The 26,352-nt window shown below is 54.7% G+C and overlaps 1 long non-coding RNA gene across 1 annotated transcript in view; it reads right to left on the bottom strand.

The window, feature by feature from the left end:
- LOC145530002 (uncharacterized) overlaps nt 1–26,352 on the bottom strand; it is a 1,493,464-nt gene that overhangs the window by 329,638 nt on the left and 1,137,474 nt on the right. Inside the window, exons 137-140 of the long non-coding RNA XR_014071397.1 lie at nt 24,352–24,463; nt 16,705–16,816; nt 9,058–9,169; nt 1,403–1,514 (exon numbers count right to left, since the gene is read on the bottom strand). This is a non-coding gene — a long non-coding RNA (uncharacterized LOC145530002). The remainder of the gene's footprint in view (nt 1–1,402; nt 1,515–9,057; nt 9,170–16,704; nt 16,817–24,351; nt 24,464–26,352) is intronic.

Below are 26,352 nucleotides of genomic sequence, written 5' to 3'. Positions count from 1 at the left end.
GCAATGCCCATGGCCAGTGTACTTTAGAGACGGCCTGACCGCTCCGGGGAAGACACGCACCGACGGAACCCCTTGGGAAACAGCAGTGAGAGTCCTCACCGTCGTAAGGGTTTCCTCTGGGGACAACCTGCCCTGGGCACCACATGAGGGAGCAGACCGGCTTCTCTTCCTCTGCCCCCACACCATTCACTCATGAAGGCAGCTCAGGTGTTCTCATGCCCTGCCTGCCTGCCTGCCTGCCTGGCTCATCCGTGAGCTGTGACCACCTCCAGGGCAGGACTCCACCTTCTCCTCTCTGTGTACCGTGAATCTGCACACAGTGGGCTTTCAGAACCTTAGGAGACTTGAGCCATTCCCACTCGAGCCAGAACCCTCCCCAGGAAGGAAAACGGCTGTGGAGTCATTTTGGCCCCAGCACTGGTTCCGAAAGCCTGGCGGCTCCTACAGCCTCTACGGTGTGAAGAGGGAGGTCCCTTTTGACAGAGCTTTCCGGCTGTCAGATCTAAGCTGTTGTTTCACTGTCAGCTGTGTCTCTTCCGTTGCAGCCAGGTGGGCCACGCTGCTCCAAAGGGGCTCACAAGCTGAGTGGCAAGGGAGGTATTGAGAGGACAGGGATGGCTACAACGTGCTGCAAACTGAGTGAGGGTCCCCACAATCCTCAGCAAAGGTCTGTGGTGTGCAAGTGGGGAGTAGAGGGCCCCCAAGTTCCAAAGGAAGGGAGGTACTCGGGAGCTGAAGCCCTTGGCTGCTGTGGTAGCAGCTGCAGATGGCAGCTCGTCCACAGTGCACTTCGAATGAGGTCATATGAGCGGGACTCTGGAAATGGCTCCGAAGTCAAGAGAAAGGGGTCAGGGTATGTGGGAATCCGGCGGGGGTGGGGGGTGGATGAAGGAAGGTGTCCTTCCTCTCTCCAGTGCAATTTGGTTTGGTGAGTCTCAAAGCTACCAGATGGCACTTCCCAAGTCAGGCCCCCGCAGGAATCAGGGTGGGCTGCGTGCCTCGGCGCCTGCTACAGGGACAAGCCACACCAGTGGCCTCCCTGAGCTCAAATGGCCGGATCTGGGGGTTCTGTCTGGGTGCACACCTCCTTGCTCTGGCCAGGTTCCCCCCTTCTCTGAGCACCAGCTTCATCCTCTCGAATGAGGACATCGATTGCTACCTTGGCACGTTACTCTCTTCATCCTGTGAAGACTCATTAGGCTTATCCTACAATTACTAGCTGGCCCGAAGAGATATCTCCTGAATCCAGATTAAGCTGGAGTCTCCCAGGCTCATCTGGCATGTCTTCCCTGAAGTCTGCCAAAACCCACACCCTTGCATTTCCAGGGACTCCCCTTAGCCAGCTGGGCAGAAAACCCAGCATGGTTCAAACAAGCTGACAGACAAGCGGGAGAGGACTCACGGGCAGACGGCCTCCCTCAGGTCTCGGGTGGAGCTCTGGGACCACAGCAGCAGCGGGCCATCCCAGCCCCTGGGCTCAGCAGCGCCCTCATTCTCAGGCCGGCGGCTCTGCCCTGAGGGGAGCAGGAAGGTCACCAACTGCCGCAGGCGGACCTCAAGCCCCTCCCACTGCTGGAGCCTGACCTCCCCCGGCCCCACCCCTTCCCCTACCCCAGCAGGACGAGAGCTCGTCTTCCCCTGGCTTCCAACGTGAGGCCCGGCCCCGGGCCCCGATTGGGCACTGCCCCAGTCCGGAGCCAATCACAGTGGCCAGGGAGGTGGAACACACCGATTGGCCAGGGCCAGGTCATGTGACCATACTCCCCAGGAAACTCAAATATTACCAAGATTCCCTAACAAACCAAATGAACAAAATTATCCAGTAAAGGCAAACCGTACTTTTTAATGAGGCCAATGTCACAGAAAAAAAAAAAAAAAATCCTTCACAATGAACTGCTCAAGGAAGCTACTAAATAAGCTTTCAGAAAAGTTAAGACGTTTTTTTTTTTTTTTAATAGGGTGACGGAGAGCTATACCTTTCCCATCTATGTGAATTTAGGTTTAAACTAGATTTCCCTCGGCTATTATATAAGACAAAAAACCCCACATCACCCCCTTTCAGTCCCCCCACCCCCAAAAAGTGTTTTAGTCTATTGAATTTTTGTGTCCTCAGTTGTGTCTGATTCACGGCAACTCACGAACTCTACACAGCCAGGCTCTTCCGTCCATGGAATTCAGGGCAATTTTTTTCTGTCACAGCAAATGCCCACCCTGGGTGATCCAAAGGCAAGGGCTCAGAGGCTCCTGAGAGACTAACTCCTTTCAGCTGAGCACAGAGCTGGCTCCTCACTGGGATGCCTGTGGCCTGGGGCTCCCAGAGGGGAGAGCAGCACTCGCCCCACCGTGTGGTCACTGCTGGAAGTGCAGGCTGCTCCTCACTCCCCCTTGACAGTGTCCCTGAGGGCAGAACAGTGTGAATCTACTCAAGGTGGAAACGCAAACTCCGATGCAACCAAACTTCCCACAAGGTCTCCAAAACCACTCAGGAACAGGGAATTGGAAACTGCAGGGCATGACATGAATGGAGATGGAGACTTGACACCTTACACCGAGTTCACTTCCAGTTATCCCTAGACAAAGTTTCCATGAAAACTTGTCACAAATCTAGAAGAACAATGAGCAGAAACTGGACACGTGCTTTGAGTCTTCACACACAAAACAAAAAGGCAGCCCACAAAACAACCCAGAGAATACAGTGGACTTTGCAAAATCAAAGATATCTACTGTGGGAAAGACCTCATTACAAAAGCAAAAGACAGGTCATACATCGCGAGACGAATGAGTGGAAACACAAAGCTTCTCAAGGATGTGTCTCCAAACAGACAAAGAACACCAACACGACAAGCCTGTGAAAACTAGGGAAAGGTCTGAAGGGACAGCAGACTGAGGAAGACACACACAGAGTATCCCGGATGATGTCCAGCACTGAGGGCCTGAAGAAACAACAGTCTAGTTGCACTCCCTCAGGCCTGTGTGACCCTGGATGAGGCCTCTGTTTCCCGGTGGCTCTGAGAGATGGACAGGGAGGAAGGGGAAGAGAAATCACTTGCATTTCTAATACTCACAGCAAAGTCTTCCAATGAGAAGGGAATTATCACCCCCACTGACAATGCCATTCACTGAAGTGATACCCACGAGTCCATCTAACCCAGAAGGGAAGGAAGGACCTGTTCTCACAAAACGGCGAGAGATGGAAGAAGGAAGATCAAGCCCACACCAACCACTGGAAAGAGAAGCTGTGCTCAGGGCTTGAAAGAATTCCTATTGGGAAAATGATGTCACAGCCCCACAAGGCAATCCACAGCTTCGATGCTATTCCTCCCAAAATGCCAATGCATTTTCGCACCGAACAAAGAATTGCAACAGGGGTACGGAAACAGAAAAGAGCCTAAATTGTCAATACAATCCGACGAAAAAGCCCCGATACGGACATCCAAGGTTGTGTGAAAGGAAATTAGACGACCAAACTAGGATCCTCAGGAGAGTATCGGAGAAGGCGATGGCGACCCACTCCAGTACTCTTGCCTGGAAAACGCCCTGGACGGAGGAGCCTGGTAGGCTGCAGGCCATGGGGTCGCGCAGAGTCAGACACGACTGAAGTGACTTAGGCGCAGCGGCAGCAGCAGGACAGTATGCTATTGGGAATACAACAACACACACAGATCCAGATCGATGGAATCAAGTTGAGGGTCCAGAAACAAACCCCGGCATCCATGGTCAACTCATCTCTGACACAAAAGGGGAGAATATCCAAATGGGAACAAGAAAGCCTCTTCAATAAATGTCCATGGGAAAACCAGACAGCTACATCTGAAGAACGCTATTGGTTTTGATCTCACACCACCTCAATATCGGGGGAAAACCTCACCCTAAAGACTGATGTCATGAGACAGCTAGAAAGAAGCGTAGGTCAAAGGCTCCTTAACATCAGAGTCTCCTTGCCATTTGCTGGGCGGAGGTAGAAATGGGTCTCTTCAAGTAAGGGAAAGAGGAAAACGAAGTACGCCAATGGGTTTCCATCCAATGGAACCTCTTCACAACAGAGAAGCTAAGCATTCAGAAATGCAAAAGATGGGAAACGGAACATGAGAGACTCCTTGCAAGTGGTGTATCTGAGAAGGGGTTCATATGGAAAGAGACGAAGAATGCACAGCACTCAGATTCCAAGAAACACCACCACCACCCTTGACCCTTCCCCCATGACCAACTCCGACCTAAAGCCTTTCTCTCCCTCTAACCTATCCCTAAAACATAACCCTCATCTAATCATATACATGTGCATTCCTAGCATCCATCCATCCACACACGAGAGAGAAAGAGGAAGACACAGACTGAATCGAGAAGGGAAAAGAGAGGGACACAGACAGAGAGAGACACGGAACCAAAGAGAGGAAAGGAGTCGACGGTCCAGACTTTTCATCGATCTGTCTCGAAGGTAGAAGCAATGACAGCGCCCATCCACCCCAGAAGGGGGAAAAGGACGGAAGGTTTGGAGAGGAAAAGACAAGAACGCAGGGAGCCATTAGAAGCTCAGCCACCCGCAGAAGCCGAGCTGGGACACTTGAACAGAATCTCAATGGAAACAGAGGACCAGAAAGTTGGCTACTCTTTTCTATAAGAGAGGGAGACCTTCGAGTCTTCCTTTCGGTCCTCCAACTTGGATGCGGGGTCTCAAAACACTCAGGAGGGGGAGTGCCTTTTCCTGGGTACCACGGCGCATCCAGGCCTCGTTCTGCCCCATTCTGTGCTGTGTCAGCCCTGGATGGAGTCTTTCTTTCTGAAGTCTCAGCGCACAAGCTCCACGTGATATCGGCCCCAGGTGGAAAGGCATGGAGCTGCTCGTAGGCCGACAGACCTAGGAAGCAGATGGGAGAATGACCCCCACTCTGCAGATGGAGAGACTGGGGAAACCCTGAGGGGCATACGCTTGTCCAGGGCCACACCACTTATGAGAAGAAGGAGCCTGGTCTGAGAGCAGCGGGGTCCTCGGAGCTCAGGCCCTGGCTGCACCCAGGCCTCCCCAGGGCTGTGGGCTGGGCTGTGTGGCTGTCACTGTGCCTGCACATGGCCTAAGGGGGGTGGTCGAGCAGTCAGAAACCCAGAGATTCCCTTGGGAAGTTTTGGGGAAGGGACCTCAGCACGAACCCCAGGAAATGATGTCACCTGCCGGCAACAGAACCCAACAGAACCCGCAACCCGTGTATCCAGGCCTCCAGAGCGGAGAGGAGCCCCCAGCCAGATCACTTGCTGCCAGGATGTTCTGCTGTTTGCCCCTGCCCAGAGGCCGGGGCCTGAGGAGAGCTCACAGGCAGTGTGCGTGGGCACCCTGTCGACGTTGGCTCAGGGCACCCCCGAGAGGCCTCTGGCCCTTTGCCCGGAGAAACAGAAAGGTAACACGGGGAGCCCCAGGCCGGGCCAGCCCACCTCTCCCATGCCACCCGGAAACACCGGGTCCTTTGCCTGTGTGTGTGGATGCGGGTTTCTCGGGGTGTGTCTCCCTCAAGGAAGCCCAGGCGGATGTGGGGTCAGAAGCCTGCGGGCAAGTTGTGTCCACACCCCAGGGGAGAGCAGGCTGGCTGGGATGGGGAGAGTGCGGGCAGCGCCGGCCGCCCAGGCTGGCCTCACACCCTCAGGTGGGTCTCTTTCGTCCCGGGTGGGGATCTGAGCAGACACACGTCTCTGACCCTTCTGGGAAGAGAAGTTCGAGCAGGCAGAAGCAGCGGCTCCACTGGCCAGGCCCAGCTCGGAAAAGTCCCAGCATGGCTGGCTGATGGTCACTGTCGTTGCAGAGCTTCCCACGTGATGAGGCCGAGGACGGGGACACCCCGTCCACCTCCCGGAGGGAGGGGTCGGAGCACCACCCCCCCGCCCCTGAGGCCCAGTGCAGGCTCCAGGTGAGCGTGCCCACGGAGGCATCAGCCCCACCGGGGGCGAAGCGGAGGCGGGGAAGGCCTGCTGCCGAGACACCACACAGGATACACCCGGCGGCCCAGTCTGAGGCTGCCACGGAGCTCAGCACACCCGGCTCCGACCCAGAGTCCCGAGAACCCCAGCCTCTGAGGCAGCAGGAGGACCTGGAGCCCAGCACGCCAGAGCACAGAGGTGAGGACGCTGGGGCTGGTGCACGGGAGTGTGTGGGGAGGGGGTGCTGAGCTACACAGGGACGAGTCCCCGAAAGATGCTGCTGGGCCTGCAGCAAGCGCTGGCCTCACACCCCCACCCCCATCTTGCACACTTCAGTCCCAAAAGACATCCGACCCTGGGTATTCTTTGGGAATCTCTTGGAAGCTTTCTGTCCCGGGATACGCACATGCCAAGGCTGGCCTGTGGGCAAACTTTGCTTCTCCCCCAGCTCTAGCACTGGCCTCCAACTGGAACCAGGCTCCACTTCCCAGACCTGTCCCTACAGAGGTGGTGGCTCCAGGTGCAGGACCCAGGGATCCACCGAGGGCAGATGGAGAACCGAGACTTGCCCTCGCAGAGACACCAGGCCAGCTGGGTTCTGGCCAGCACACCGGGCAGATCGGATCTCCGTGCCTGCAGGACCCCCAGCCCCAGGCACTGATGTCCCACCCCCTCAGCCAGAACCTCCACCTCCACGTGCACCTGTACCTGCTCGGGCTTTGGCAGGAGAACCCGAGGCAGAGGAGGAGTCACCGCCTCGGCAGGGAGAGCCTGCCCTGGCTCCCGCGCAACACCCAGACGCCGACGATGACTCACCCACCCCTGCAGGAAGAACGAGCCCCCGCTCTGGACAGAGACCCAGAGCCCTTGCCGGAAACACCACATCCAGGGGAGCGGTCGGCTCTGCCGCCTCCATCCCTGTCGGCTCACCGTGGACGCTGTCAACTCGGTCTGCCCCCAGGGGACATGGAGTTCCTTTCCCCTGAACTGCTTTGCATTTGGTTTGTTTCCACCTTTCTGGTGATGTTTTATTTTTTGTATGGTTTCCTGTATTTTTGTTGGTTAAGTTGGGAACTTGTTGGTTAAGTTAGTAAACTTTTTCATCATTGTTGCAATTTGGGAACACTGTTGTGTAACTCTGGTGATACTGTGTTACCATCACCACTTTGTGGTTTCAGACCCGTTTGATCTTTATGCCCCACCCCCCAACAAAGCCTGGATTCAAGGCAAGCACGCCCTGTTCATCCCTCCCCCCGATCCTGAACACAATTTCATCTTTTCTTTCTGCATTCCTTCCTATATTCTTGGTGTCCCCAATCAATGTCTCTCAGTGAAATGACTGAAGGAGTTTCTTTCGGACTCTCCACCTACTGTAAGACTCCATTGGAGAGTTCTCATTTTTATGTCATTTGAACTAGCCTTTGATAGCTGACAGGACGGTGTACGTCCTTTCAAGATATCATGTGCCAAACGAAGCCCTTTGGGCAAATGCCATCATTATCTCCAGGCAGGCATTGCTGTTTGAAGGGTGACATCTCAGCCAGAAGGCAGAGGCTGAGCTCCTCTTGTTGCACCAGCTCCCAAAAGAAGCCAAGAAAGGGAGCTGGAACAACAAACCACCCCAACGCCCAGGAAAGCGTTCTTCACGACAGAAGGCTAGAAAATGACCCAACAACCTTGTGGCCCAGAACCCCTCTAGAAAAATCACTGTTCCATAAAAAAGAGAAACACGTGGGAAGTTCCAAGGAGAGGCAATGCCCATGGCCAGTGTACTTTAGAGACGGCCTGACCGCTCCGGGGAAGACACGCACCGACGGAACCCCTTGGGAAACAGCAGTGAGAGTCCTCACCGTCGTAAGGGTTTCCTCTGGGGACAACCTGCCCTGGGCACCACATGAGGGAGCAGACCGGCTTCTCTTCCTCTGCCCCCACACCATTCACTCATGAAGGCAGCTCAGGTGTTCTCATGCCCTGCCTGCCTGCCTGCCTGCCTGGCTCATCCGTGACCTGTGACCACCTCCAGGGCAGGACTCCACCTTCTCCTCTCTGTGTACCGTGAATCTGCACACAGTGGGCTTTCAGAACCTTAGGAGACTTGAGCCATTCCCACTCGAGCCAGAACCCTCCCCAGGAAGGAAAACGGCTGTGGAGTCATTTTGGCCCCAGCACTGGTTCCGAAAGCCTGGCGGCTCCTAGAGCCTCTACGGTGTGAAGAGGGAGGTCCCTTTTGACAGAGCTTTCTGGCTGTCAGATCTAAGCTGTTGTTTCACTGTCAGCTGTGTCTCTTCCGTTGCAGCCAGGTGGGCCACGCTGCTCCAAAGGGGCTCACAAGCTGAGTGGCAAGGGAGGTATTGAGAGGACAGGGATGGCTACAACGTGCTGCAAACTGAGTGAGGGTCCCCACAATCCTCAGCAAAGGTCTATGGTGTGCAAGTGGGGAGTAGAGGGCCCCCAAGTTCCAAAGGAAGGGAGGTACTCGGGAGCTAAAGCCCTTGGCTGCTGTGGTAGCAGCTGCAGATGGCAGCTCGTCCACAGTGCACTTCGAATGAGGTCATATGAGCGGGACTCTGGAAATGGCTCCGAAATCAAGAGAAAGGGGTCAGGGTATGTGGGAATCCGGCGGGGGTGGGGGGTGGATGAAGGAAGGTGTCCTTCCTCTCTCCAGTGCAATTTGGTTTGGTGAGTCTCAAAGCTACAAGATGGCACTTCCCAAGTCAGGCCCCCGCAGGAATCAGGGTGGGCTGCGTGCCTCGGCCCCTGCCACAGGGACAAGCCACACCAGTGGCCTCCCTGAGCTCAAATGGCCGGATCTGGGGGTTCTGTCTGGGTGCACACCTCCTTGCTCTGGCCAAGTTCCCCCCTTCTCTGAGCACCAGCTTCATCCTCTCGAATGAGGACATCGATTGCTACCTTGGCACGTTACTCTCTTCATCCTGTGAAGACTCATTAGGCTTATCCTACAATTACTAGCTGGCCCGAAGAGATATCTCCTGAATCCAGATTAAGCTGGAGTCTCCCAGGCTCATCTGGCATGTCTTCCCTGAAGTCTGCCAAAACCCACACCCTTGCATTTCCAGGGACTCCCCTTAGCCAGCTGGGCAGAAAACCCAGCATGGTTCAAACAAGCTGACAGACAAGCGGGAGAGGACTCACGGGCAGACGGCCTCCCTCAGGTCTCGGGTGGAGCTCTGGGATCACAGCAGCAGCGGGCCATCTCAGCCCCTGGGCTCAGCAGCGCCCTCATTCTCAGGCCGGCGGCTCTGCCCTGAGGGGAGCAGGAAGGTCACCAACTGCTGCAGGCGGACCTCAAGCCCCTCCCACTGCTGGAGCCTGACCTCCCCCGGCCCCACCCCTTCCCCTACCCCAGCAGGACGAGAGCTCGTCTTCCCCTGGCTTCCAACGTGAGGCCCGGCCCTGGGCCCCGATTGGGCACTGCCCCAGTCCGGAGCCAATCACAGTGGCCAGGGAGGTGGAACGCACCGATTGGCCAGGGCCAGGTCATGTGACCATACTCCCCAGGAAACTCAAATATTACCAAGATTCCCTAACAAACCAATGAACAAAATTATCCAGTAAAGGCAAACCGTACTTTTTAATGAGGCCAATGTCAAAGAAAAAAAAAAAATCCTTCACAATGAACTGCTCAAGGAAGCTACTAAATAAGCTTTCAGAAAAGTTAAGACTTTTTTTTTTTTTTAATAGGGTGACGGAGAGCTATACCTTTCCCATCTATGTGAATTTAGGTTTAAACTAGATTTCCCTCGGCTATTATATGAGACAAAAAACCCCACATCACCCCCTTTCACTCCCCCCACCCCCAAAAAGTGTTTTAGTCTATTGAATTTTTGTGTCCTCAGTTGTGTCTGATTCACGGCAACTCACGAACTCTACACAGCCAGGCTCTTCCGTCCATGGAATTCAGGGCAATTTTTTCTGTCACAGCAAATGCCCACCCTGGGTGATCCAAAGGCAAGGGCTCAGAGGCTCCTGAGAGACTAACTTCTTTCAGCTGAGCACAGAGCTGGCTCCTCACTGGGATGCCTGTGGCCTGGGGCTCCCAGAGGGGAGAGCAGCACTCGCCCCACCGTGTGGTCACTGCTGGAAGTGCAGGCTGCTCCTCACTCCCCCTTGACAGTGTCCCTGAGGGCAGAACAGTGTGAATCTACTCAAGGTGGAAACGCAAACTCCGATGCAACCAAACTTCCCACAAGGTCTCCAAAACCACTCAGGAACAGGGAATTGGAAACTGCAGGGCATGACATGAATGGAGATGGAGACTTGACACCTTACACCGAGTTCACTTCCAGTTATGCCTAGACAAAGTTTCCATGAAAACTTGTCACAAATCTAGAAGAACAATGAGCAGAAACCGGACATGTGCTTTGAGTCTTCACACACAAAACAAAAAGGCAGCCCACAAAACAACCCAGAGAATACAGTGGACTTTGCAAAATCAAAGATATCTACTGTGGGAAAGACCACATTACAAAAGCAAAAGACAGGTCATACATCGCGAGACGAATGAGTGGAAACACAAAGCTTCTCAAGGATGTGTCTCCAAACAGACAAAGAACACCAACACGACAAGCCTGTGAAAACTAGGGAAAGGTCTGAAGGGACAGCAGACTGAGGAAGACACACACAGAGTATCCCGGATGATGTCCAGCACTGAGGGCCTGAAGAAACAACAGTCTAGTTGCACTCCCTCAGGCCTGTGTGACCCTGGATGAGGCCTCTGTTTCCCGGTGGCTCTGAGAGATGGACAGGGAGGAAGGGGAAGAGAAATCACTTGCATTTCTAATACTCACAGCAAAGTCTTCCAATGAGAAGGGAATTATCACCCCCACTGACAATGCCATTCACTGAAGTGATACCCACGAGTCCATCTAACCCAGAAGGGAAGGAAGGACCTGTTCTCACAAAACGGCGAGAGATGGAAGAAGGAAGATCAAGCCCACACCAACCACTGGAAAGAGAAGCTGTGCTCAGGGCTTGAAAGAATTCCTATTGGGAAAATGATGTCACAGCCCCACAAGGCAATCCACAGCTTCGATGCTATTCCTTCCAAAATGCCAATGCATTTTCGCACCGAACAAAGAATTGCAAAAGGGGTACGGAAACAGAAAAGAGCCTAAATTGTCAATACAATCCGACGAAAAAGCCCCGATACGGACATCCAAGGTTGTGTGAAAGGAAATTAGACGACCAAACTAGGATCCTCAGGAGAGTATCGGAGAAGGCGATGGCGACCCACTCGAGTACTCTTGCCTGGAAAACTCCCTGGACGGAGGAGCCTGGTAGGCTGCAGGCCATGGGGTCGCGCAGAGTCAGACACGACTGAAGTGACTTAGGCGCAGCGGCAGCAGCAGGACAGTATGCTATTGGGAATACAACAACACACACAGATCCAGATCGATGGAATCAAGTTGAGGGTCCAGAAACAAACCCCGGCATCCATGGTCAACTCATCTCTGACACAAAAGGGGAGAATATCCAAATGGGAACAAGAAAGCCTCTTCAATAAATGTCCATGGGAAAACCAGACAGCTACATCTGAAGAACGCTATTGGTTTTGATCTCACACCACCTCAATATCGGGGGAAAACCTCACCCTAAAGACTGATGTCATGAGACAGCTAGAAAGAAGCGTAGGTCAAAGGCTCCTTAACATCAGAGTCTCCTTGCCATTTGCTGGGCGGAGGTAGAAATGGGTCTCTTCAAGTAAGGGAAAGAGGAAAACGAAGTACGCCAATGGGTTTCCATCCAATGGAACCTCTTCACAACAGAGAAGCTAAGCATTCAGAAATGCAAAAGATGGGAAACGGAACATGAGAGACTCCTTGCAAGTGGTGTATCTGAGAAGGGGTTCATATGGAAAGAGACGAAGAATGCACAGCACTCAGATTCCAAGAAACACCACCACCACCCTTGACCCTTCCCCCATGACCAACTCCGACCTAAAGCCTTTCTCTCCCTCTAACCTATCCCTAAAACATAACCCTCATCTAATCATATACATGTGCATTCCTAGCATCCATCCATCTACACACGAGAGAGAAAGAGGAAGACACAGACTGAATCGAGAAGGGAAAAGAGAGGGACACAGACAGAGAGAGACACGGAACCAAAGAGAGGAAAGGAGTCGACGGTCCAGACTTTTCATCAATCTGTCTCGAAGGTAGAAGCAATGACAGCGCCCATCCACCCCAGAAGGGGGAAAAGGACGGAAGGATTGGAGAGGAAAAGACAAGAACGCAGGGAGCCATTAGAAGCTCAGCCACCCGCAGAAGCCGAGCTGGGACACTTGAACAGAATCTCAATGGAAACAGAGGACCAGAAAGTTGGCTACTCTTTTCTATAAGAGAGGGAGACCTTCGAGTCTTCCTTTCGGTCCTCCAACTTGGATGCGGGGTCTCAAAACACTCAGGAGGGGGAGTGCCTTTTCCTGGGTACCACGGCGCATCCAGGCCTCGTTCTGCCCCATTCTGTGCTGTGTCAGCCCTGGATGGAGTCTTTCTTTCTGAAGTCTCAGCGCACAAGCTCCACGTGATATCGGCCCCAGGTGGAAAGGCATGGAGCTGCTCGTAGGCCGACAGACCTAGGAAGCAGATGGGAGAATGACCCCCACTCTGCAGATGGAGAGACTGGGGAAACCCTGAGGGGCATACGCTTGTCCAGGGCCACACCACTTATGAGAAGAAGGAGCCTGGTCTGAGAGCAGCGGGGTCCTCGGAGCTCAGGCCCTGGCTGCACCCAGGCCTCCCCAGGGCTGTGGGCTGGGCTGTGTGGCTGTCACTGTGCCTGCACATGGCCTAAGGGGGGTGGTCGAGCAGTCAGAAACCCAGAGATTCCCTTGGGAAGTTTTGGGGAAGGGACTTCAGCACGAACCCCAGGAAATGATGTCACCTGCCGGCAACAGAACCCAACAGAACCCGCAACCCGGGTATCCAGGCCTCCAGAGCGGAGAGGAGCCCCCAGCCAGATCACTTGCTGCCAGGATGTTCTGCTGTTTGCACCTGCCCAGAGGCCAGGGCCTCAGGAGAGCTCACAGGCAGTGTGCGTGGGAACCCTGTCGACGTTGGCTCAGGGCACCCCCGAGAGGCCTCTGGCCCTTTGCCCGGAGAAACAGAAAGGTAACACGGGGAGCCCCAGGCCGGGCCAGCCCACCTCTCCCATGCCACCCGGAAACACCGGGTCCTTTGCCTGTGTGTGTGGATGCGGGTTTCTCGGGGTGTGTCTCCCTCAAGGAAGCCCAGGCGGATGTGGGGTCAGAAGCCTGCGGGCAAGTTGTGTCCACACCCCAGGGGAGAGCAGGCTGGGTGGGATGGGGAGAGTGCGGGCAGCGCCGGCCGCCCAGGCTGGCCTCACACCCTCAGGTGGGTCTCTTTCGTCCCGGGTGGGGATCTGAGCAGACACACGTCTCTGACCCTTCTGGGAAGAGAAGTTCGAGCAGGCAGAAGCAGCGGCTCCACTGGCCAGGCCCAGCTCGGAAAAGTCCCAGCATGGCTGGCTGACGGTCACTGTCGTTGCAGAGCTTCCCACGTGATGAGGCCGAGGACGGGGACACCCCGTCCACCTCCCGGAGGGAGGGGTCGGAGCACCACCCCCCCGCCCCTGAGGCCCAGTGCAGGCTCCAGGTGAGCGTGCCCACGGAGGCATCAGCCCCACCGGGGGCGAAGCGGAGGCGGGGAAGGCCTGCTGCCGAGACACCACACAGGATACACCCGGCGGCCCAGTCTGAGGCTGCCACGGAGCTCAGCACACCCGGCTCCGACCCAGAGTCCCGAGAACCCCAGCCTCTGAGGCAGCAGGAGGACCTGGAGCCCAGCACGCCAGAGCACAGAGGTGAGGACGCTGGGGCTGGTGCACGGGAGTGTGTGGGGAGGGGGTGCTGAGCTACACAGGGACGAGTCCCCGAAAGATGCTGCTGGGCCTGCAGCAAGCGCTGGCCTCACACCCCCACCCCCATCTTGCACACTTCAGTCCCAAAAGACATCCGACCCTGGGTATTCTTTGGGAATCTCTTGGAAGCTTTCTGTCCCGGGATACGCACATGCCAAGGCTGGCCTGTGGGCAAACTTTGCTTCTCCCCCAGCTCTAGCACTGGCCTCCAACTGGAACCAGGCTCCACTTCCCAGACCTGTCCCTACAGAGGTGGTGGCTCCAGGTGCAGGACCCAGGGATCCACCGAGGGCAGATGGAGAACCGAGACTTGCCCTCGCAGAGACACCAGGCCAGCTGGGTTCTGGCCAGCACACCGGGCAGATCGGATCTCCGTGCCTGCAGGACCCCCAGCCCCAGGCACTGATGTCCCACCCCCTCAGCCAGAACCTCCACCTCCACGTGCACCTGTACCTGCTCGGGCTTTGGCAGGAGAACCCGAGGCAGAGGAGGAGTCACCGCCTCGGCAGGGAGAGCCTGCCCTGGCTCCCGCGCAACACCCAGACGCCGACGATGACTCACCCACCCCTGCAGGAAGAACGAGCCCCCGCTCTGGACAGAGACCCAGAGCCCTTGCCGGAAACACCACGTCCAGGGGAGCGGTCGGCTCTGCCGCCTCTATCCCTGTCGGCTCACCGTGGACGCTGTCAACACGGTCTGCCCCCAGGGGACATGGAGTTCCTTTCCCCTGAACTGCTTTGCATTTGGTTTGTTTCCACCTTTCTGGTGATGTTTTATTTTTTGTATGGTTTCCTGTATTTTTGTTGGTTAAGTTGGGAACTTGTTGGTTAATTTAGTAAACTTTTTCATCATTGTTGCAATTTGGGAACACTGTTGTGTAACTCTGGTGATACTGTGTTACCATCACCACTTTGTGGTTTCAGACCCGTTTGATCTTTATGCCCCACCCCCCAACAAAGCCTGGATTCAAGGCAAGCACGCCCTGTTCATCCCTCCCCCCGATCCTGAACACAATTTCATCTTTTCTTTCTGCATTCCTTCCTATATTCTTGGTGTCCCCAATCAATGACTCTCAGTGAAATGACTGAAGGAGTTTCTTTCGGACTCTCCACCTACTGTAAGACTCCATTGGAGAGTTCTCATTTTTATGTCATTTGAACTAGCCTTTGATAGCTGACAGGACGGTGTACGTCCTTTCAAGATATCATGTGCCAAACGAAGCCCTTTTGGCAAATGCCATCATTATCTCCAGGCAGGCATTGCTGTTTGAAGGGTGACATCTCAGCCAGAAGGCAGAGGCTGAGCTCCTCTTGTTGCACCAGCTCCCAAAAGAAGCCAAGAAAGGGAGCTGGAACAACAAACCACCCCAACGCCCAGGAAAGCGTTCTTCACGACAGAAGGCTAGAAAATGACCCAACAACCTTGTGGCCCAGAACCCCTCTAGAAAAATCACTGTTCCATAAAAAAGAGAAACACGTGGGAAGTTCCAAGGAGAGGCAATGCCCATGGCCAGTGTACTTTAGAGACGGCCTGACCGCTCCGGGGAAGACACGCACCGACGGAACCCCTTGGGAAACAGCAGTGAGAGTCCTCACCGTCGTAAGGGTTTCCTCTGGGGACAACCTGCCCTGGGCACCACATGAGGGAGCAGACCGGCTTCTCTTCCTCTGCCCCCACACCATTCACTCATGAAGGCAGCCCAGGAGTTCTCATGCCCTGCCTGCCTGCCTGCCTGCCTGGCTCATCCGTGAGCTGTGACCACCTCCAGGGCAGGACTCCACCTTCTCCTCTCTGTGTACCGTGAATCTGCACACAGTGGGCTTTCAGAACCTTAGGAGACTTGAGCCATTCCCACTCGAGCCAGAACCCTCCCCAGGAAGGAAAACGGCTGTGGAGTCATTTTGGCCCCAGCACTGGTTCCGAAAGCCTGGCGGCTCCTACAGCCTCTACGGTGTGAAGAGGGAGGTCCCTTTTGACAGAGCTTTCTGGCTGTCAGATCTAAGCTGTTGTTTCACTGTCAGCTGTGTCTCTTCCGTTGCAGCCAGGTGGGCCACGCTGCTCCAAAGGGGCTCACAAGCTGAGTGGCAAGGGAGGTATTGAGAGGACAGGGATGGCTACAACGTGCTGCAAACTGAGTGAGGGTCCCCACAATCCTCAGCAAAGGTCTATGGTGTGCAAGTGGGGAGTAGAGGGCCCCCAAGTTCCAAAGGAAGGGAGGTACTCGGGAGCTAAAGCCCTTGGCTGCTGTGGTAGCAGCTGCAGATGGCAGCTCGTCCACAGTGCACTTCGAATGAGGTCATATGAGCGGGACTCTGGAAATGGCTCCGAAATCAAGAGAAAGGGGTCAGGGTATGTGGGAATCCGGCGGGGGTGGGGGGTGGATGAAGGAAGGTGTCCTTCCTCTCTCCAGTGCAATTTGGTTTGGTGAGTCTCAAAGCTACAAGATGGCACTTCCCAAGTCAGGCCCCCGCAGGAATCAGGGTGGGCTGCGTGCCTCGGCCCCTGCCACAGGGACAAGCCACACCAGTGGCCTCCCTGAGCTCAAATGGCCGGATCTGGGGGTTCTGTCTGGGTGCACACCTCCTTGCTCTGGCCAAGTTCCCCCCTTCTCTGAGCACCAGCTTCATCCTCTCGAATGAGGACATCGATTGCTACCTTGGCACGTTACTCTCTTCATCCTGTGAAGACTCATTAGGCTTATCCTACAATTACTAGCTGGCCCGAAGAGATATCTCCTGAATCCAGATTAAGCTGGAGTCTCCCAGGCTCATCTGGCATGTCTTCCCTGAAGTCTGCCAAAACCCACACCCTTGCATTTCCAGGGACTCCCCTTAGCCAGCTGGGCAGAAAACCCAGCATGGTTCAAACAAGCTGACAGACAAGCGGGAGAGGACTCACGGGCAGACGGCCTCCCTCAGGTCTCGGGTGGAGCTCTGGGACCACAGCAGCAGCGGGCCATCTCAGCCCCTGGGCTCAGCAGCGCCCTCATTCTCAGGCCGGCGGCTCTGCCCTGAGGGGAGCAGGAAGGTCACCAACTGCCGCAGGCGGACCTCAAGCCCCTCCCACTGCTGGAGCCTGCCCTCCCCCGGCCCCACCCCTTCCCCTACCCCAGCAGGACGAGAGCTCGTCTTCCCCTGGCTTCCAACGTGAGGCCCGGCCCTGGGCCCCGATTGGGCACTGCCCCAGTCCGGAGCCAATCACAGTGGCCAGGGAGGTGGAACGCACCGATTGGCCAGGGCCAGGTCATGTGACCATACTCCCCAGGAAACTCAAATATTACCAAGATTCCCTAACAAACCAATGAACAAAATTATCCAGTAAAGGCAAACCGTACTTTTTAATGAGGCCAATGTCAAAGAAAAAAAAAAAAATCCTTCACAATGAACTGCTCAAGGAAGCTACTAAATAAGCTTTCAGAAAAGTTAAGACTTTTTTTTTTTTTTAATAGGGTGACGGAGAGCTATACCTTTCCCATCTATGTGAATTTAGGTTTAAACTAGATTTCCCTCGGCTATTATATGAGACAAAAAACCCCACATCACCCCCTTTCACTCCCCCCACCCCCAAAAAGTGTTTTAGTCTATTGAATTTTTGTGTCCTCAGTTGTGTCTGATTCACGGCAACTCACGAACTCTACACAGCCAGGCTCTTCCGTCCATGGAATTCAGGGCAATTTTTTCTGTCACAGCAAATGCCACCCTGGGTGATCCAAAGGCAAGGGCTCAGAGGCTCCTGAGAGACTAACTCCTTTCAGCTGAGCACAGAGCTGGCTCCTCACTGGGATGCCTGTGGCCTGGGGCTCCCAGAGGGGAGAGCAGCACTCGCCCCACCGTGTGGTCACTGCTGGAAGTGCAGGCTGCTCCTCACTCCCCCTTGACAGTGTCCCTGAGGGCAGAACAGTGTGAATCTACTCAAGGTGGAAACGCAAACTCCGATGCAACCAAACTTCCCACAAGGTCTCCAAAACCACTCAGGAACAGGGAATTGGAAACTGCAGGGCATGACATGAATGGAGATGGAGACTTGACACCTTACACCGAGTTCACTTCCAGTTATCCCTAGACAAAGTTTCCATGAAAACTTGTCACAAATCTAGAAGAACAATGAGCAGAAACCGGACATGTGCTTTGAGTCTTCACACACAAAACAAAAAGGCAGCCCACAAAACAACCCAGAGAATACAGTGGACTTTGCAAAATCAAAGATATCTACTGTGGGAAAGACCTCATTACAAAAGCAAAAGACAGGTCATACATCGCGAGACGAATGAGTGGAAACACAAAGCTTCTCAAGGATGTGTCTCCAAACAGACAAAGAACACCAACACGACAAGCCTGTGAAAACTAGGGAAAGGTCTGAAGGGACACCAGACTGAGGAAGACACACACAGAGTATCCCGGATGATGTCCAGCACTGAGGGCCTGAAGAAACAACAGTCTAGTTGCACTCCCTCAGGCCTGTGTGACCCTGGATGAGGCCTCTGTTTCCCGGTGGCTCTGAGAGATGGACAGGGAGGAAGGGGAAGAGAAATCACTTGCATTTCTAATACTCACAGCAAAGTCTTCCAATGAGAAGGGAATTATCACCCCCACTGACAATGCCATTCACTGAAGTGATACCCACGAGTCCATCTAACCCAGAAGGGAAGGAAGGACCTGTTCTCACAAAACGGCGAGAGATGGAAGAAGGAAGATCAAGCCCACACCAACCACTGGAAAGAGAAGCTGTGCTCAGGGCTTGAAAGAATTCCTATTGGGAAAATGATGTCACAGCCCCACAAGGCAATCCACAGCTTCGATGCTATTCCTCCCAAAATGCCAATGCATTTTCGCACCGAACAAAGAATTGCAAAAGGGGTACGGAAACAGAAAAGAGCCTAAATTGTCAATACAATCCGACGAAAAAGCCCCGATACGGACATCCAAGGTTGTGTGAAAGGAAATTAGACGACCAAACTAGGATCCTCAGGAGAGTATCGGAGAAGGCGATGGCGACCCACTCGAGTACTCTTGCCTGGAAAACGCCCTGGACGGAGGAGCCTGGTAGGCTGCAGGCCATGGGGTCGCGCAGAGTCAGACACGACTGAAGTGACTTAGGCGCAGCGGCAGCAGCAGGACAGTATGCTATTGGGAATACAACAACACACACAGATCCAGATCGATGGAATAAAGTTGAGGGTCCAGAAACAAACCCCGGCATCCATGGTCAACTCATCTCTGACACAAAAGGGGAGAATATCCAAATGGGAACAAGAAAGCCTCTTCAATAAATGTCCATGGGAAAACCAGACAGCTACATCTGAAGAACGCTATTGGTTTTGATCTCACACCACCTCAATATCGGGGGAAAACCTCACCCTAAAGACTGATGTCATGAGACAGCTAGAAAGAAGCGTAGGTCAAAGGCTCCTTAACATCAGAGTCTCCTTGCCATTTGCTGGGCGGAGGTAGAAATGGGTCTCTTCAAGTAAGGGAAAGAGGAAAACGAAGTACGCCAATGGGTTTCCATCCAATGGAACCTCTTCACAACAGAGAAGCTAAGCATTCAGAAATGCAAAAGATGGGAAACGGAACATGAGAGACTCCTTGCAAGTGGTGTATCTGAGAAGGGGTTCATATGGAAAGAGACGAAGAATGCACAGCACTCAGATTCCAAGAAACACCACCACCACCCTTGACCCTTCCCCCATGACCAACTCCGACCTAAAGCCTTTCTCTCCCTCTAACCTATCCCTAAAACATAACCCTCATCTAATCATATACATGTGCATTCCTAGCATCCATCCATCTACACACGAGAGAGAAAGAGGAAGACACAGACTGAATCGAGAAGGGAAAAGAGAGGGACACAGACAGAGAGAGACACGGAACCAAAGAGAGGAAAGGAGTCGACGGTCCAGACTTTTCATCAATCTGTCTCGAAGGTAGAAGCAATGACAGCGCCCATCCACCCCAGAAGGGGGAAAAGGATGGAAGGTTTGGAGAGGAAAAGACAAGAACGCAGGGAGCCATTAGAAGCTCAGCCACCCGCAGAAGCCGAGCTGGGACACTTGAACAGAATCTCAATGGAAACAGAGGACCAGAAAGTTGGCTACTCTTTTCTATAAGAGAGGGAGACCTTCGAGTCTTCCTTTCGGTCCTCCAACTTGGATGCGGGGTCTCAAAACACTCAGGAGGGGGAGTGCCTTTTCCTGGGTACCACGGCGCATCCAGGCCTCGTTCTGCCCCATTCTGTGCTGTGTCAGCCCTGGATGGAGTCTTTCTTTCTGAAGTCTCAGCGCACAAGCTCCACGTGATATCGGCCCCAGGTGGAAAGGCATGGAGCTGCTCGTAGGCCGACAGACCTAGGAAGCAGATGGGAGAATGACCCCCACTCTGCAGATGGAGAGACTGGGGAAACCCTGAGGGGCATACGCTTGTCCAGGGCCACACCACTTATGAGAAGAAGGAGCCTGGTCTGAGAGCAGCGGGGTCCTTGGAACTCAGGCCCTGGCGGCACCCAGGCCTCCCCAGGGCTGTGGGCTGGGCTGTGTGGCTGTCACTGTGCCTGCACATGGCCTAAGGGGGGTGGTCGAGCAGTCAGAAACCCAGAGATTCCCTTGGGAAGTTTTGGGGAAGGGACCTCAGCACGAACCCCAGGAAATGATGTCACCTGCCGGCAACAGAACCCAACAGAACCCGCAACCCGGGTATCCAGGCCTCCAGAGCGGAGAGGAGCCCCCAGCCAGATCACTTGCTGCCAGGATGTTCTGCTGTTTGCCCCTGCCCAGAGGCCGGGGCCTCAGGAGAGCTCACAGGCAGTGTGCGTGGGCACCCTGTCGACGTTGGCTCAGGGCACCCCCGAGAGGCCTCTGGCCCTTTGCCCGGAGAAACAGAAAGGTAACACGGGGAGCCCCAGGCCGGGCCAGCCCACCTCTCCCATGCCACCCGGAAACACCGGGTCCTTTGCCTGTGTGTGTGGATGCGGGTTTCTCGGGGTGTGTCTCCCTCAAGGAAGCCCAGGCGGATGTGGGGTCAGAAGCCTGCGGGCAAGTTGTGTCCACACCCCAGGGGAGAGCAGGCTGGCTGGGATGGGGAGAGTGCGGGCAGCGCCGGCCGCCCAGGCTGGCCTCACACCCTCAGGTGGGTCTCTTTCGTCCCGGGTGGGGATCTGAGCAGACACACGTCTCTGACCCTTCTGGGAAGAGAAGTTCGAGCAGGCAGAAGCAGCGGCTCCACTGGCCAGGCCCAGCTCGGAAAAGTCCCAGCATGGCTGGCTGACCGTCACTGTTGTTGCAGAGCTTCCCACGTGATGAGGCCGAGGACGGGGACACCCCGTCCACCTCCCGGAGGGAGGGGTCGGAGCACCACCCCCCCGCCCCTGAGGCCCAGTGCAGGCTCCAGGTGAGCGTGCCCACGGAGGCATCAGCCCCACCGGGGGCGAAGCGGAGGCGGGGAAGGCCTGCTGCCGAGACACCACACAGGATACACCCGGCGGCCCAGTCTGAGGCTGCCACGGAGCTCAGCACACCCGGCTCCGACCCAGAGTCCCGAGAACCCCAGCCTCTGAGGCAGCAGGAGGACCTGGAGCCCAGCACGCCAGAGCACAGAGGTGAGGACGCTGGGGCTGGTGCACGGGAGTGTGTGGGGAGGGGGTGCTGAGCTACACAGGGACGAGTCCCCGAAAGATGCTGCTGGGCCTGCAGCAAGCGCTGGCCTCACACCCCCACCCCCATCTTGCACACTTCAGTCCCAAAAGACATCCGACCCTGGGTATTCTTTGGGAATCTCTTGGAAGCTTTCTGTCCCGGGATACGCACATGCCAAGGCTGGCCTGTGGGCAAACTTTGCTTCTCCCCCAGCTCTAGCACTGGCCTCCAACTGGAACCAGGCTCCACTTCCCAGACCTGTCCCTACAGAGGTGGTGGCTCCAGGTGCAGGACCCAGGGATCCACCGAGGGCAGATGGAGAACCGAGACTTGCCCTCGCAGAGACACCAGGCCAGCTGGGTTCTGGCCAGCACACCGGGCAGATCGGATCTCCGTGCCTGCAGGACCCCCAGCCCCAGGCACTGATGTCCCACCCCCTCAGCCAGAACCTCCACCTCCACGTGCACCTGTACCTGCTCGGGCTTTGGCAGGAGAACCCGAGGCAGAGGAGGAGTCACCGCCTCGGCAGGGAGAGCCTGCCCTGGCTCCCGCGCAACACCCAGACGCCGACGATGACTCACCCACCCCTGCAGGAAGAACGAGCCCCCGCTCTGGACAGAGACCCAGAGCCCTTGCCGGAAACACCACGTCCAGGGGAGCGGTCGGCTCTGCCGCCTCCATCCCTGTCGGCTCACCGTGGACGCTGTCAACTCGGTCTGCCCCCAGGGGACATGGAGTTCCTTTCCCCTGAACTGCTTTGCATTTGGTTTGTTTCCACCTTTCTGGTGATGTTTTATTTTTTGTATGGTTTCCTGTATTTTTGTTGGTTAAGTTGGGAACTTGTTGGTTAAGTTAGTAAACTTTTTCATCATTGTTGCAATTTGGGAACACTGTTGTGTAACTCTGGTGATACTGTGTTACCATCACCACTTTGTGGTTTCAGACCCGTTTGATCTTTATGCCCCACCCCCCAACAAAGCCTGGATTCAAGGCAAGCACGCCCTGTTCATCCCTCCCCCCGATCCTGAACACAATTTCATCTTTTCTTTCTGCATTCCTTCCTATATTCTTGGTGTCCCCAATCAATGACTCTCAGTGAAATGACTGAAGGAGTTTCTTTCGGACTCTCCACCTACTGTAAGACTCCATTGGAGAGTTCTCATTTTTATGTCATTTGAACTAGCCTTTGATAGCTGACAGGACGGTGTACGTCCTTTCAAGATATCATGTGCCAAACGAAGCCCTTTTGGCAAATGCCATCATTATCTCCAGGCAGGCATTGCTGTTTGAAGGGTGACATCTCAGCCAGAAGGCAGAGGCTGAGCTCCTCTTGTTGCACCAGCTCCCAAAAGAAGCCAAGAAAGGGAGCTGGAACAACAAACCACCCCAACGCCCAGGAAAGCGTTCTTCACGACAGAAGGCTAGAAAATGACCCAACAACCTTGTGGCCCAGAACCCCTCTAGAAATATCACTGTTCCATAAAAAAGAGAAACACGTGGGAAGTTCCAAGGAGAGGCAATGCCCATGGCCAGTGTACTTTAGAGACGGCCTGACCGCTCCGGGGAAGACACGCACCGACGGAACCCCTTGGGAAACAGCAGTGAGAGTCCTCACCGTCGTAAGGGTTTCCTCTGGGGACAACCTGCCCTGGGCACCACATGAGGGAGCAGACCGGCTTCTCTTCCTCTGCCCCCACACCATTCACTCATGAAGGCAGCTCAGGTGTTCTCATGCCCTGCCTGCCTGCCTGCCTGCCTGGCTCATCCGTGAGCTGTGACCACCTCCAGGGCAGGACTCCACCTTCTCCTCTCTGTGTACCGTGAATCTGCACACAGTGGGCTTTCAGAACCTTAGGAGACTTGAGCCATTCCCACTCGAGCCAGAACCCTCCCCAGGAAGGAAAACGGCTGTGGAGTCATTTTGGCCCCAGCACTGGTTCCGAAAGCCTGGCGGCTCCTACAGCCTCTACGGTGTGAAGAGGGAGGTCCCTTTTGACAGAGCTTTCCGGCTGTCAGATCTAAGCTGTTGTTTCACTGTCAGCTGTGTCTCTTCCGTTGCAGCCAGGTGGGCCACGCTGCTCCAAAGGGGCTCACAAGCTGAGTGGCAAGGGAGGTATTGAGAGGACAGGGATGGCTACAACGTGCTGCAAACTGAGTGAGGGTCCCCACAATCCTCAGCAAAGGTCTGTGGTGTGCAAGTGGGGAGTAGAGGGCCCCCAAGTTCCAAAGGAATGGAGGTACTCGGGAGCTGAAGCCCTTGGCTGCTGTGGTAGCAGCTGCAGATGGCAGCTCGTCCACAGTGCACTTCGAATGAGGTCATATGAGCGGGACTCTGGAAATGGCTCCGAAGTCAAGAGAAAGGGGTCAGGGTATGTGGGAATCCGGCGGGGGTGGGGGGTGGATGAAGGAAGGTGTCCTTCCTCTCTCCAGTGCAATTTGGTTTGGTGAGTCTCAAAGCTACCAGATGGCACTTCCCAAGTCAGGCCCCCGCAGGAATCAGGGTGGGCTGCGTGCCTCGGCGCCTGCTACAGGGACAAGCCACACCAGTGGCCTCCCTGAGCTCAAATGGCCGGATCTGGGGGTTCTGTCTGGGTGCACACCTCCTTGCTCTGGCCAGGTTCCCCCCTTCTCTGAGCACCAGCTTCATCCTCTCGAATGAGGACATCGATTGCTACCTTGGCACGTTACTCTCTTCATCCTGTGAAGACTCATTAGGCTTATCCTACAATTACTAGCTGGCCCGAAGAGATATCTCCTGAATCCAGATTAAGCTGGAGTCTCCCAGGCTCATCTGGCATGTCTTCCCTGAAGTCTGCCAAAACCCACACCCTTGCATTTCCAGGGACTCCCCTTATCCAGCTGGGCAGAAAACCCAGCATGGTTCAAACAAGCTGACAGACAAGCGGGAGAGGACTCACGGGCAGACGGCCTCCCTCAGGTCTCGGGTGGAGCTCTGGGACCACAGCAGCAGCGGGCCATCCCAGCCCCTGGGCTCAGCAGCGCCCTCATTCTCAGGCCGGCGGCTCTGCCCTGAGGGGAGCAGGAAGGTCACCAACTGCCGCAGGCGGACCTCAAGCCCCTCCCACTGCTGGAGCCTGACCTCCCCCGGCCCCACCCCTTCCCCTACCCCAGCAGGACGAGAGCTTGTCTTCCCCTGGCTTCCAACGTGAGGCCCGGCCCCGGGCCCCGATTGGGCACTGCCCCAGTCCGGAGCCAATCACAGTGGCCAGGGAGGTGGAACACACCGATTGGCCAGGGCCAGGTCATGTGACCATACTCCCCAGGAAACTCAAATATTACCAAGATTCCCTAACAAACCAAATGAACAAAATTATCCAGTAAAGGCAAACCGTACTTTTTAATGAGGCCAGTGTCACAGAAAAAAAAAAAAATCCTTCACAATGAACTGCTCAAGGAAGCTACTAAATAAGCTTTCAGAAAAGTTAAGACGTTTTTTTTTTTTTTAATAGGGTGACGGAGAGCTATACCTTTCCCATCTATGTGAATTTAGGTTTAAACTAGATTTCCCTCGGCTATTATATAAGACAAAAAACCCCACATCACCCCCTTTCACTCCCCCCACCCCCAAAAAGTGTTTTAGTCTATTGAATTTTTGTGTCCTCAGTTGTGTCTGATTCACGGCAACTCACGAACTCTACACAGCCAGGCTCTTCCGTCCATGGAATTCAGGGCAATTTTTTTCTGTCACAGCAAATGCCCACCCTGGGTGATCCAAAGGCAAGGGCTCAGAGGCTCCTGAGAGACTAACTCCTTTCAGCTGAGCACAGAGCTGGCTCCTCACTGGGATGCCTGTGGCCTGGGGCTCCCAGAGGGGAGAGCAGCACTCGCCCCACCGTGTGGTCACTGCTGGAAGTGCAGGCTGCTCCTCACTCCCCCTTGACAGTGTCCCTGAGGGCAGAACAGTGTGAATCTACTCAAGGTGGAAACGCAAACTCCGATGCAACCAAACTTCCCACAAGGTCTCCAAAACCACTCAGGAACAGGGAATTGGAAACTGCAGGGCATGACATGAATGGAGATGGAGACTTGACACCTTACACCGAGTTCACTTCCAGTTATCCCTAGACAAAGTTTCCATGAAAACTTGTCACAAATCTAGAAGAACAATGAGCAGAAACCGGACACGTGCTTTGAGTCTTCACACACAAAACAAAAAGGCAGCCCACAAAACAACCCAGAGAATACAGTGGACTTTGCAAAATCAAAGATATCTACTGTGGGAAAGACCTCATTACAAAAGCAAAAGACAGGTCATACATCGCGAGACGAATGAGTGGAAACACAAAGCTTCTCAAGGATGTGTCTCCAAACAGACAAAGAACACCAACACGACAAGCCTGTGAAAACTAGGGAAAGGTCTGAAGGGACACCAGACTGAGGAAGACACACACAGAGTATCCCGGATGATGTCCAGCACTGAGGGCCTGAAGAAACAACAGTCTAGTTGCACTCCCTCAGGCCTGTGTGACCCTGGATGAGGCCTCTGTTTCCCGGTGGCTCTGAGAGATGGACAGGGAGGAAGGGGAAGAGAAATCACTTGCATTTCTAATACTCACAGCAAAGTCCTCCAATGAGAAGGGAATTATCACCCCCACTGACAATGCCATTCACTGAAGTGATACCCACGAGTCCATCTAACCCAGAAGGGAAGGAAGGACCTGTTCTCACAAAACGGCGAGAGATGGAAGAAGGAAGATCAAGCCCACACCAACCACTGGAAAGAGAAGCTGTGCTCAGGGCTTGAAAGAATTCCTATTGGGAAAATGATGTCACAGCCCCACAAGGCAATCCACAGCTTCGATGCTATTCCTCCCAAAATGCCAATGCATTTTCGCACCGAACAAAGAATTGCAAAAGGGGTACGGAAACAGAAAAGAGCCTAAATTGTCAATACAATC

The sequence above is a fragment of the Giraffa tippelskirchi genome, chromosome 12, assembly GCF_054371585.1.
Source record: "Giraffa tippelskirchi isolate mGirTip1 chromosome 12, T2T-mGirTip1v1.2.pri, whole genome shotgun sequence".
Classification (NCBI taxonomy): domain Eukaryota; kingdom Metazoa; phylum Chordata; class Mammalia; order Artiodactyla; family Giraffidae; genus Giraffa; species Giraffa tippelskirchi.
This window is presented reverse-complemented; position numbering and strand designations above follow the sequence as displayed.